The sequence below is a fragment of the Terrapene carolina genome, unplaced genomic scaffold (assembly GCF_002925995.2).
Source record: "Terrapene carolina triunguis isolate 2854851 unplaced genomic scaffold, T_m_triunguis-2.0 Scaffold231, whole genome shotgun sequence".
Taxonomy (NCBI): Eukaryota; Metazoa; Chordata; order Testudines; family Emydidae; genus Terrapene; species Terrapene triunguis.
The window spans coordinates 1,229,314-1,242,090 of record NW_020664582.1 but is presented as its reverse complement, the minus strand read 5'-3'; the positions used below and the strand labels follow the sequence as shown (position 1 = coordinate 1,242,090).

Genomic DNA, 12,777 nt, shown 5'->3' with positions numbered 1-12,777 from the left:
ATAAAGCCTCTGTAAATGGAACGTCATTGTCAGAATGATGCATGAGTCCGGGAAGAATCCAGCTCTCTCATACTGCTGTACTTGCTCTTCAGTATTAACTGGCCTATATAAACTTATCTGTAAGCAGATGAGACACTGAGTCACCTACAGCTGACAAGAGCTAACAAGTTTTAATTCTGACCCCACCTGGTCTCTTGTTTCCAAGGAAAGCCCTGCCTTTAACACCCTGAGTTACTATTTGGATAAGACACATTCTCATACACACTTCTGTTTTCTTTAATTCTTCCTGCCTTATGCCCCCGTTTATTCTCAACTTCTCTTTAAGGTCTTAGCAAAAAGTACAGATGGAAGTTGCTGACTCCTACATGGGAAACTGAACATGGTAGCTGCTTTGTTTTATAGCCCCGATCTGCCCAAGAAAGGAGGAAGTGGAAGGCCTACTAACAAGTAGGCAGCTGATTAGATAGATATTTCCACAAGGTGCATTTTTGCCAGTCCATGCAGAAAATAAAGAGGGTCCCCGATCCTGCAACCCAACTCACATTGGAGTAGCTTCACAGGCATCGGTGGGGTTACACATGAGGAAGGACTGCAGGACCAAGCACTAGATGTCTCACCCACCCTTCTTAACATCCACTGTCCCTTTGCACAAAGCCAAACCAGCATTTCTACTTCAGAGACTCCCATCACTTGTGTCTTTCAGGGGGTGATTTCAAATAGGCACAACCTGAGACACCTTAAAAGGCCTGTTTTACAGACGGTGGGCACTTAGAACGCTGAGCCCCTCTGAGGCGACTGAAGATGGGCAAAGACTGAGGCGCCCAAAAATAACCGATCACTTCTGAAAACCTGGGCCTTAAATCTCTGTGAGCCTCGGTTCCCATCGGTGAAGTGGGGTATATTTCCTTTTCGGCCTTGTCTATTTAGACCATCAGAAAAATGCAGAACCCCCCCCCCCCCCCCCCCCCCGCATCTCAGCTGGGACCTCTAGGCAGTAATAGAATACAAATAAGGTACTAATGGGGGGATATGTTAGGCAAGTCTATATTTTAGCCCATTCAGCTTTGAAACGGTCCCTTTTCAGGCTTAGAGCTCTGTATTGTGTTAGATTTAGAAGGTCTGGTCTCTAAACACCATGTATAGTTCAGGTCATTGTGAAGTCACGCAGAGACGTTCTACAACAGTGAATTCAGGCACATTTAATTTGTCTTTAATTAAAAGTCATCTAACTTCAGCGCCAGACATTTCACGAAATTGGGAGCATCAAAGGGCCCGATTCTGAAAGGCACTGAGCACCCTCCACCATTGAGTTCAGAGTCAGTGGAGGGTGCTCAACACGTCATAGGACCAGGCCCTAACACTAGTGAATTACTGTCAATTAAGTCATTAGTACAAACACAGTCCTTGGCAGAAAATGTCCTGAAAAGTTGCCGGCAGCCTAAAAACTCTCCCTGCAACTCTGGCACACAGTGCATGTCAACGATAAATGGAGATGCACAGGCATCCTTGAGAACAAGAGAGAGAGCCCTAAAACTCAAGTTGCTTGGCACAAGGCACAGAAGCCTACCGCCAGGAAGTAAAGGAGTTCCCCCGTCCCTATTTCAAAGATTTCTCTATCACAGTTGTTTTGTTCTCTATCTGCAAGGAAAGTTTCACTCCCCAAAGCTGACTTTGGGATTGATCAGACTTCAACAGCAGTTGTGGGTGTGCAAGAATACAGGTTTAAGCTACTCATCCTGTTGCCATAGTGGGGCTTGGACTGTGGTGGTGAGCCCTTGTTATGCAGTTACTAGAAAAGAATCAAATCTCAGAACGTGCCCCAAAAGCCCAGAGATGTGAAAACCAAACCAACTTTCTAAAAAAATAAACGTTGTGGCTTTTTGCAAGGTAAACAAAGAGGCCTTTTATTTATACAAACATCTGTGACCCAACATTAATAGAAACAGATAGGTGTAGAGACATTGTTGAAATTACATATATTAAGTCAGCTTCACTTCCAGGTTATATAATCATAAGACTGAAGGGCTGGAAGGGACCTGGAGAGGTCATCTAGTCCATCCCCCTGCGCTGGGACAGGACCAAGTACACCTAGACTGTCCCTGACAGGTGTTTGTCCAACCAGATCTTAAAATCCTCCAAATGACAGAGATTTCACAGCCCCCGTTGGAAGTCTGTTCCAGATCTTAACTATCTTTATAGTTAGAAAGGATTTCTCAATATCTAACCCGAATCTCCCTTGCTACACATGAAGCCCATTACTTCTTTCCTGCCTTCAGTGACCATGGAGAACAATTGATCACCATCCTCTTTGTAACAGACCACGAATAATGTTACCAGGCCCCCTCCAGCGTTTTTCCTCCAGACTAAACATGCCCAGTTTTTTAAACCTTTCCTTATAGGGCAGGTTTTCTAGACCTTCTATCATTTTTGTTGTTCTCCTCTGAACTCTCTTCAATTTGCCCACGTCTTTCTTTAAATGTGGCACCCGAAACTGGACACAATTCTCTAGCTGAGGCCTCGCCAGTGTCACACAGGGTGAAAGAATTACCCCATGTCTTACATATGCCCCACGACTGGAGTTCAGGGTTCTCCCTACCACACCTAGTGACAAAATCTCTGGGCCCGATTCTCCTCTCACTTGTACTGGTGTAAATTGGGTGTAGCGCCACTGACACCGAGTTACATTCATGCATGCATGAGAAGATTCAGGACCGCTGCACAAAGCGAAGCTCCAAGCTACTGTTCTGGGCTGTTCCCTCCTTTTCCCTAACTTAACAACTCAGGCTCTGCCCATTTCAGTCTCACGGAGTTTTCAGGCACTGGATCGTCCAGGACACGTTGCTATCAGGTCTGCACCTGGGCCCAGCCCATAGACAAGCCATGCAAGCTAGAAAGTGTTCCAGTTCCATCCACAACCACAGTGCATCCACGCAAGGTCTATCCAGAATCTGGTTCTATATAATCACTGACTTTGGCACCTTTGGTCCAGGGCTTTGCAATGCAGAAAACAGAAGAAAAGAGATCTAGAGTGAGGTTTTCTGCACCATTACTCTTCTACCCTGAACCTTTAGTCTAAGCAATAAGCCAAGCTACTCATTGTTTCCAAACATGTAAAATCAGTGGCAACAGCCGCCTGTAGGAGGTTGAGATGGAGATTAACGTAAGAGGCTGCTGGCAGATCTGCAGAGGACATGTTTGGCAACACATACTCAGAGGCCTGCAATTAGGAATTGAAGAGAATAGTTTCAATTACCCAAGATGTACATTCCAATTATAGACAAGAGTCAGAGAACTGATAATGGATCCCACCACGCAGATATTAAGTGAAAGTCCTTACTAGTTGAGTGCTGTGCTATTCTTTGTGGAAAGGTGGCCAGAGAACAAAAACCATCACCACATCTAGCAGTGGCTTCAACAGCATAAGGGCAAACACTGACAGCCCCCAAGTCCCTGTTCAAAGCTTTAAGCAAAGTTCAATTTGCTTGAAAATATTTATTTTAAGAATGAGTTGTTGAAGCAGAAGGTCCAGTCAGAGCAACACATGACGGCTACAGAGAAAATGCTGACGCAAGTAACCAAAGGAAAGGGAAAGCGGAGAACGTATGCTGCCGATATAGAGAATCACAGCTAAATATCTGTGGCAACAGATGGGATGACTTGGCAGATCCACACTCTGTGTCACATTTCTGCAGCCACATGATGTTCCTGAATCGGCATGACTCAACACACAGATATCATTAATAAAAAGGAAGTTGAAACACAAGGCAGCAATGATTTTCCATCCCCAGGAACCTTGGCATTGCTAAGAATACGAAGGATTACACCATCATTGCAGAAATCATCATCTCTCCCAGTTAGGATACAACTGAACTTTTCCCCTGCGTGCAGCTGAGCAGAAATGAACACAAAGATAAGGGACAGCAGAACCATTTGCTCCTCTTTACAACTTAACTGGAAATACCAATAAAAATATCGGGGCGGGGGGAGAGGTGCGAGGGCAAAGTGCTTGGTCAAATACATCAGCCATGAGAGCACTTTACAAACTGTACACAAACAGCACCACTGAAATGCAACCACTTCTGGAGTGGAGGGCAGCAGCCTAGATGAAGAACTGACACATACCTGGCTCTTATGAACAGGGCAAGGGGTGACCTTTAACAGGCAATATATATGAAGGAAGGTGTTCATTTTGAAATATAGGGCAGGGACTCAGTTTTTTCAGCTATCAAAGTTACGAGAGATGTTATTAAAACATATTTAATAGAGAGGCATTAAAGTGAGCACAGCTAATGTTAGCCAACCAGTGTCATAATAAGCAGTGAGGAGACAAACTGACACATATCTGGAGCGATACATAAACTAAGGCTACTTAAGGGAGGTGTTGTGGCCTAGTGGCTAAAGCACTGGGCTAGGGCTAGGTCTACACTACAGTGGGGGGTCGACCTAAGATACGCAACTTCAGCTACGTGAATAGCATAGCTGAACTTGCGTATTTTAGGTCAACTTACCTGGCTGTGAGGACGGCAGGAAGTCGACCGCTGCCGTGCCGCCGTCGACTCCGCTGCCGCTTCTTGCCGCGGTGGATTTCCGGAGTCGACGGCAGAGCGATCAGGGATCGATTTTATCGCGTCTTCACTAGACACGATAAGTCGATCCCCAATAGATCGATTGCTACCCGCCGATCCGGCGGGTAGTGAAGACGTGCCCTAGGACTCAGGAGACCTGGGTTCTGTTCCAAGCTCTGCCATGGGCCTGCTGTTGACTTTAGGTAAGTCATGTCCCCATTCTGTGTCTCAGTTTCCCCATCTGTAAAATGGGGATAATGACACTGACCTCCTTTGTGAAACTTGCTGAGATTTAATGATGAACAATGCTATACAACGCCTAGGTATTCATTTATTAACACCACCCTGTCCCTTAAAAATCAGTGCCCTCTGTTTCACAATACTCAGCACAGAAACCCATCTCACAGCCTTTGTGGTAAATGGCATTTATACATCACAACATTAGACTGAAAGCACCATGGGTCTTTCTCCATGTCTTTTCAGCACCATTTTCCTAAACAAACACAATTCACTAGAATAAAAGCTCTGATGTGGATTGTTTACTATTCCTCACCTCTTGAATTCAGGGCAGTTCAGTAGATTTTTTTTCCTCCACACCTTCGCAGTCCCAAGCACACGGCCTACCCTGATAATACTCCCTCACTTGACCAGATAAAACAGGGAGGACTCTGAACAGATGTGCTGCTGAGTGTCTCACGTCAGGGTGGCTTGCTATGGGTATTACCATTTCCTTCCCACTTCACCCACCGGGAATTTAACCAACTTTCATTAAAATTGACCTCTGAAAATAAATCCTGCTGAAATACAGTTGGTACCTCATCATACTTATAGGGCTGTCCCCGCTAAAGTACCAGCTATTCTGTGTTTTCTTGGTTGGTACCAGACATATTCTTTGGTATCTAGACAAAAAGACAGCGGAGGGAAGCCCCACAGCAGCCCAAGTGACCTCTGCTTCGGGGTGCTTGTCACACTCACTTCAGCAACGGTGAACAGATCACAAAGACTGAAGAGGAGCTCTGTGCAGCTTGAAAGTTTGTCTCTCTCACCGACAGAAGCTGGTCCAATACAAGACCTCACCCATCTTCTCTCACAGATTCAGCAGCATTTCTTTGAGCATGCCACTACCTCAGCCTGCTATAGTCAAAGGGCCTGATTTTATATTCCTTATGCAGACAGAACCCCCACTGTGGTCAGTGGGAATACAGGACAGCAATCCAACATACAACTTCCAGTAGGAAAATGGGATTTCTCCAGTAGGGAAACAGAAAAGGTCCAGAAAGATGATGTCAAGATTCTGTCAATAAAATTAATCCCTGGTGGAAACTACAGAGGGGATGCTGAAACATACAAGGATAACTTCGCATGCAGCTATTTGATTCAATGATAGAAGACAATACTCAGTTGTAGAAGAAAAACTACTATGCCAAAACCTCTTACACAACTTCCACGAAGATGCATCAGCCCAAGCACAAAGTCTATTTGCCTGACATCTACCCACATGGTTAGTTTTTCCTCCTCGTTATCAAGAATATTTTACCCATTTGTTCTTGGCCCCTTCCCCCCCCCAAGAAAAAAGTTCTATTCGCTCTGGGTGAAAAGAATTTTTCCTAACTCCCCACAATTGGCATAATGAGCTTCCCAAGCCTCGACACAAGGAATCATCTCTTCTCTCGCAGATCTCAAGGAAGAGGGTAATTTAATACACAGACACAAAGCACATTCCTAGTCCAATTCCTACCCTGACTGCCAATGTTTCAGTGCACTCGGGCCCAGCCCTGACTGATGTTCAGCTCCATCAATTCTTGACGAAATCCAGGTCACTTAGGATGGCTCAGCGCCAACAAGGATCAGGCACCTACTCCACAGTTTTTATGTGAGCTAGATTTTTTTTAAATCTTCTGTTCCTCCTGTAAAAGTTTTGAGGAAAAGCTCAAATAAATCTCTTCTTGCTTTGCATAAATATTTATTATACCATTGCTTGGCACTTCTACACCACCTTCCAACCAAGGGCAGAAGCAGCGCTGATGAAGCATCACAACCAGGACTAGGTACTATTTTTCTGATAAGGAAACTAGGGCATGGAGCAATGAGGTACAGCCTCACCAAAAAGCACTTTTGTTGTCTTCCCTTGCAAGACACTGCTTTCTCAACAATTGTCAACAGCTCAGAATTTCTAGTCTAAAGCAGATGGCTTGGCTCTAGGAGCAAGTGAAGTAGGAGTAAAAAACATGTTGCATAACGCATAACTGCAAAGGGTATTTTTTTTAAGTACACAGAGTAAACAAAAAAACCACTCAACAATGCATTCCCTGCTAATCAAACCTTGATGCTGTAACTCACAAGATTCTATTCTAAGTACAATATAGAAACCAAGTGCATTTCTTCCTAGTAGATTTTTTAAACATGATCTCAGCTTCAAGCATTGTACATTTGCACTTTAATTATCAACCAAAAACAAAAAAACTGGCAGCAGCCCTCACTTGAGAAGAGCAGAATGATTGTAAAAGCTAGAAGACAGAACATCAGAAAGAAGAGGATGGTTTCACAGGGACAGAGAGAGAATTCTGTCTTTGGGGCTGGCAAAGATGTATATTACAAAAACAACAAGGAGTCTTGTTGTTTTTGTAGATACAGACTAACACGGCTACCCCCTGATACTTGAAAAGATGTATATTGCATGCCAATTCAGGTCAACTCATTTCTGTAGTTTGATGCCTCTTGTATTTAATTTGATGTTATTAGTTACTGTGAGCCTAGAGAACAGCTGTTTTCAATAGCCCTGAATCATTTCCCTTGCAAGCTTCCAGCCTTGAAAAGCCTGCCTGTTTTTGATTTTAAGCACCAACCGTTGTGAGGTATTTGCCTCAATGTCAAACTGCCCTACCAAGAACGCCACAGTTCCTTATACACAGATTAACATGTGTCAGCATGGAGGTTTTTGTTTCTGATCCCTAGATAAACTGAAACAAAGAGGGCACAAGGTAAAAGAACACCCTCTTCCAACCAAAACCGTTGACCAGTTTGATTTCCCAGTGGAAAACAAGTTCAGATTGTAAACAGCAGCGTGGTAAAGGGCAAAACCAACACTGTAAAAAAGTCCATGTATCCAGACAGGGCAGGAGATGGTTAACTTCAAACCTGCACACTGTATTGTGGCAGCAGAATTTTAAGAGCCCCCATGTAAATCTGAATATTGTGGAGGGTTTAACAATTTATCTGCAGGTAGCTGTGTTTGGAGACTTGGATATGATTAAAAGGATACTGCCAATTTACATATCCCACACCTGTCTTAAAATGTTACAAGCAACACCTACAATCACTGTATCTTCTCCCTCTATCAATTTCTTTACTCTGGGCATTTGAGAGCACTTTGTGCATAGTCCTTTCACTGAGCCTCCTTGTACTCAGTTGACCCACACAAATAGGAAATAGGCGATTCACACAGCACGGGGACAGAGGGGGGGAAAGATACATTGATGAACATATATCAAAGGGGTGGCCGTGTTAGTCTGGATCTGTAAAAGCAGCAAAGAGTCCTGTGGCACCTTACAGACTAACAGACGTATAGGAGCATGAGCTTTCGTGGGTGAATACCCACTTCTTCGGATGCATGTGATGAACATGTGATTGTAAAGCCACCAGAATTGGCCAGGGGATTCATTAGATGTCTGATAAATGCGAAGTCCCATCATCCCCCACACTATGACTTCTGGTAAGGAGGGGAAGCGCTTCTCTCTCAGCACATTGTTTCCTGGCTGTCACAAGGGTAGGTTCCCAGCCTCCAAATCCTGCTCCCCAGTGAGAAACTCCAGTGTCTGCCTCTGCTGCTGCTCTCAGATTTCCCAACCAGCAGAAGGCAACTGACCTAATTTTTGTCAGTTTCACTGTTTCCCAATGATTCCAGCAGCAGCCCTGACAAGGGACAAGACAGTTTTCACTCTGATGCCCCTTGGCAAAGCACTGAGCAGCACCAGAGGTTCTAGAACGGTCTGGCTGCAGAATCAGGCAGACAGCCCTGCAGCGGTTCCTCTGTTCTTATTTTGACAGTTTCTTTGCAACCATATGTGATTTAAAAAAAAAGAATGTGGGTGATGGGGGAGGGATGTTAAATGAAAGCTTAAATTCTGCAAAGTTTAAGAATTGCAAATATGTATTATTAACCCAAAGTAGCAAATATCAGTATGATTTGTTTTAAAACCCAAGATTTCATCATTAGTATATTATTGCACTATTTCTTCAAAGCACGTCACATACATTAAATGTTTGTCTCAATGCCCCCGCAAGGGTGCGAAGTATTATTACCCTCATTTTACATGAGAGAGAATAAAGATGCTGTGTCTTGCCCATGACACACACTACAGTGGTAGTGCACAAAACAGAACCCAGATCCCCAGACTCCCAGTCCTGTGTTTTAAATACAGGATTGTGTTTTAAATACAACCACCCTATGCAAAATGTGCAAGAACATGATAGTTGCTGAAGGTTAAGAAATCGGAGTTAAAGAGCTTTATTTTACCAGGAAACATTTTGGGGGGGAGGGGGGGACAGTTATAATTCAGTGCTCTCTGACAGAGTCTTTGCAGTTGGGGTTTAGTGAGCATGAAATATTTCACGTGTATTTGTTTTCTCTTTATATACTTGAGAATTATTGGAGTGTTTTTTCTTTGTCTCAGTGTGAGCGGCTTATCGTTTGCCTCACACAGTTACGTATATGCCACTCCAATATTACATAATCATGACTTGTGCAATGATTCTATCCTGTACTTTACCAGGCTGATACCCCAACATAGTGGCTGACCAGAAACTGGAATAAACCCTCGTCATGTTCCATGAGAGGTGATCAATAGTTGCATTTTAGAAGTGACTTGCATGGTATCTGGATATTATACTGAGAGATAGTGTGGTTGTCAGTGCAGAAAAGTGAGAACCAGGACTTCTGGTTTCTATTTCCAGCTCTGCTACCAACTTATAGTGAGTTAAACATGTCACTTAGGGCCAGATTTTTTTTTAAATTTCAACATCCCCAATTAAGGCCAGATTTTCAGAGTTGAAAATATGACTCACTTCCCTATACAATTCCAATCCATCTCCTCTTCTGATCTGTAAAACAGAAACATATTTACCTGCCTCACAAGAGGTGATGAAGGTGACCTGCTAGCAAAGTGCTTCGAAATTTTCAGAACTGTACAGGCACTGTACAAATGTAAAAGAACAATTAGGCTATTAGTACTCCTCGGAACATTCCAAAGAAACTATGTAAGTATCATTTAAAAAAAACAAAAAACACAATTAGGAAAACTCCCTTAGTTGCTAACTAAGCAAGAACATTAAAATAATATGCAGCTAAAAGTCAAACCAACTGTCCCTATGTGTCACTTTGGACTGTCATGGTTCTTAGGAGTAGCCTTCAGTACTACAAAGACTTCTTGCTCAATGTTTTCTTTCTGCAGGCTCTATGGCCCAGAAGCAGCACACAAATGGATTTTGGCGTTTAACCGAGTAAGAGGTAACCATAGATTATTAAATTTCAGACTGTCCATGTTGCATACATTAGAGTAGGTAATTAAGCTTATTAAAGACTCTTTAAATATTGATCTTTGGAATAGGCGTACACCAATACAGTAGAACATGACACATCTTTTACAATACCTTGTGAAGTGTAATCCTAGCACTAGATCAAGTTATACTGGGAAAGCAACTTACGTAAGATATTAACCATGTTTTTTTAGTTAAGAAAGAAGAACAAAGTTCATCCAGGGTAGATAACATCCTCTTGGTAGTTTTTTATATAAGAGAACTATAAACTCTTGGTAGTTTTTTATATAAGAGAAAAAGAGAGAGAACAGGATGAGTATGGGACTGAACAAGGTAACACATAACCTTTGGTGTGTGGCTATTGTCAAAAGAGTGACTAAAAAATTACCCTATGGAATTCTATAGTTACTCTTTATCTGTAACTTATGAAGCAAATTTGCTTCATTCACATGTCTGAAGTTCAGAGGGCCCTGTTAACTTGAACTCCAGTCAGTTTAAACAAAACAAAACAAAAAAAAGGTTAAAAGTCATTTAGGTCTTACACCTGCCTCTGAGGCCCCCAATCATTTTGGTGGATTTCACAAGTAACTTCTCCTGCTTTTTCTCATTCCTGTTGCTGTATAAAAGATCCCTACAAACCGGGGAAACTGATCAAATGAACAACAGAGGAAAAGTGAGAAACTGACTATTCCGTAACAGACTGCTCTGTAACTGAAATTACTGTAAGTACAGGTTAATTGCTTAAAGAGACGTCAACTTACAAAGCCCAATAGTCTCAAATTTTTTCCACCTATTGTTCAAATTTTGTACTTCAAAATAATAGGTAAGCTTAGTATAAACAAAAGAGATTGGAAGAGTTTATTTGCTTTTATTATAACGCCATGGTGTTTCCCTCCTACGAATGAGAATATATGTAAACAACTAGTTTGGCCAGATCCTCCCCTAATAGGTGGCTTAGTTGACAACTTCTCAAAGCACATTTCAGGTTATAAATGGTACCAAACAAACTACAAAGAGGGGTTCTGTTTGTTGTTGTTTTTAAACACTTTCAGGAGAACTTGAATGTTCAAAATACACATTTAAGGGCCTGAAGGAAAAATGAAAGACCTATTCATACAGTCTTGCTATTGCCCCCTCACAGGCACAGAACAGAACTGTTCAAAACAAAAATGCTGTGGAATTCTGCACCCATGCCATCCTCAGCTATCATGGTAGATCTGCAGTTAAACCTATTACTGTAGTACACGGATGAGAAACTGCCAATGAAATAAATGAAAAAGTGGTCTTGGCAATCCAGTAGGTGGTGCTCTTCCCTCTGAATGAATGCCCAGGCATGGTGCTAATAGGGCAAAGGTATGCCCTAATTAGGGTGACCAGACAGAAAATGTGAAAAATCGGGACAGGGGATGGGGGGGTAATAGGAGCCTATATAAGAAAAGGACCCAAAAATCGGGACTGTCCCTATAAAATCGGGACATCTGGTCACCCTAGCCTTAATTCCAAGTCTGACCTGTTGCAGTGTCAGTGTGCATTATTGAAAGCAGTTACTCTATTTCGCTTCGGGGTGGCTACTTTTCAGCAGTGGATGAAGTGACCACTACGAAGCATGCATCAAGCTTGAAACATTTTGAAGTTAAAGGCTCCATATAAGTGAAAATATTGTCATTTCATATTCAGAACTAGGAAATATTTTAAGTGACTGGACTGAAGGAGGCTCAGTTCTTTTTGGCTTCTGACCTGTGAGTTAGCTGTTGAACAAATTCTGATTTTTAAAAAAATCATAAAGATGAAAGTGCAAAAGAACTTCAATGATACAATAATTCATCCTGTTCAGATGAAATGAACAAACTGTCAAATGAATCCTTCTCTCTATATCTGGTCCACTCTTCCAGTGGCTTATTTTAGCTTCAATAGCTCCTTTCAACCAAGGTTGCATAAAATGTTTGGCCAAAACCCAGTCTAAGTGCCGCAGAATGGGTCACTTACTCTTATGAATGAGGAAACCTGATAAATGATGGCATCCACTCCGCTGATTAATCTTGGCCATTATGTTCCCTGCAGCTTGTCCCATCAGTTTTAAATCTCCACCACCTCCTTTGGGGAGATTGTTCTTCAGTCTATTCAACCTACTTTTTTTAAAAAAAACTTCACCCCACTACTCCTAGCGATGTCCCTTTGGCTACAGATATTTGAAAGATGGAAAAAGGTTTCCAGGGCCAAGCTGCCTACATGGCAAGAAAAACAGCTGCGGAGATAACACAGGAGTTTGAGTAGCCAAGTCAGAGCTCTACCCCAGCACAGGAGCTGGACGGGAACAGACATCACTGGACTGCAGAGCCTACCACCAGGCTATAGGGTATTCTGGGGGAGGTCTCCTCCAGCTCTCCTGTGGTTCCAATCCTTGTGCCAATGAATACTTAGTTATGTACACACAGTGGAACAGCTTCAACGGGTGAGACCGAGAAAGGCATAGCCCAGGGGTAGGCAACCTATGGCACGTGTGCCAAAGGCGGCATGCGAGCTGATTTTCAGTGGCACTCACACTGCCCGGATCCTGGCCACCAGTCCAGGGGGGCTCTGCATTTTAATTTAATTTTAAATGAAGCTTCTTAAACATTTTAAAAACCTTATTTACTTTACATACAAGAATAGTTTAGTTATATATTATAGACTTATA

At 42.7% G+C, this 12,777-nt stretch overlaps 1 protein-coding gene across 2 annotated transcripts in view; it reads right to left on the bottom strand.

The window, feature by feature from the left end:
- Positions 1–9,771, bottom strand: part of LOC112111995 (NADPH--cytochrome P450 reductase) — a 50,471-nt gene extending 40,700 nt beyond the window's left edge. The window contains exon 1 of one of the 2 annotated variants that reach the window (XM_026656560.2): positions 9,689–9,771. The gene's annotated coding sequence lies outside the window, so the exon portion shown is untranslated. The remainder of the gene's footprint in view (positions 1–9,688) is intronic. The other variant, XM_026656561.2, reaches the window with a different exon arrangement.
- Between the last annotated feature and the right edge of the window lie 3,006 nt (positions 9,772–12,777).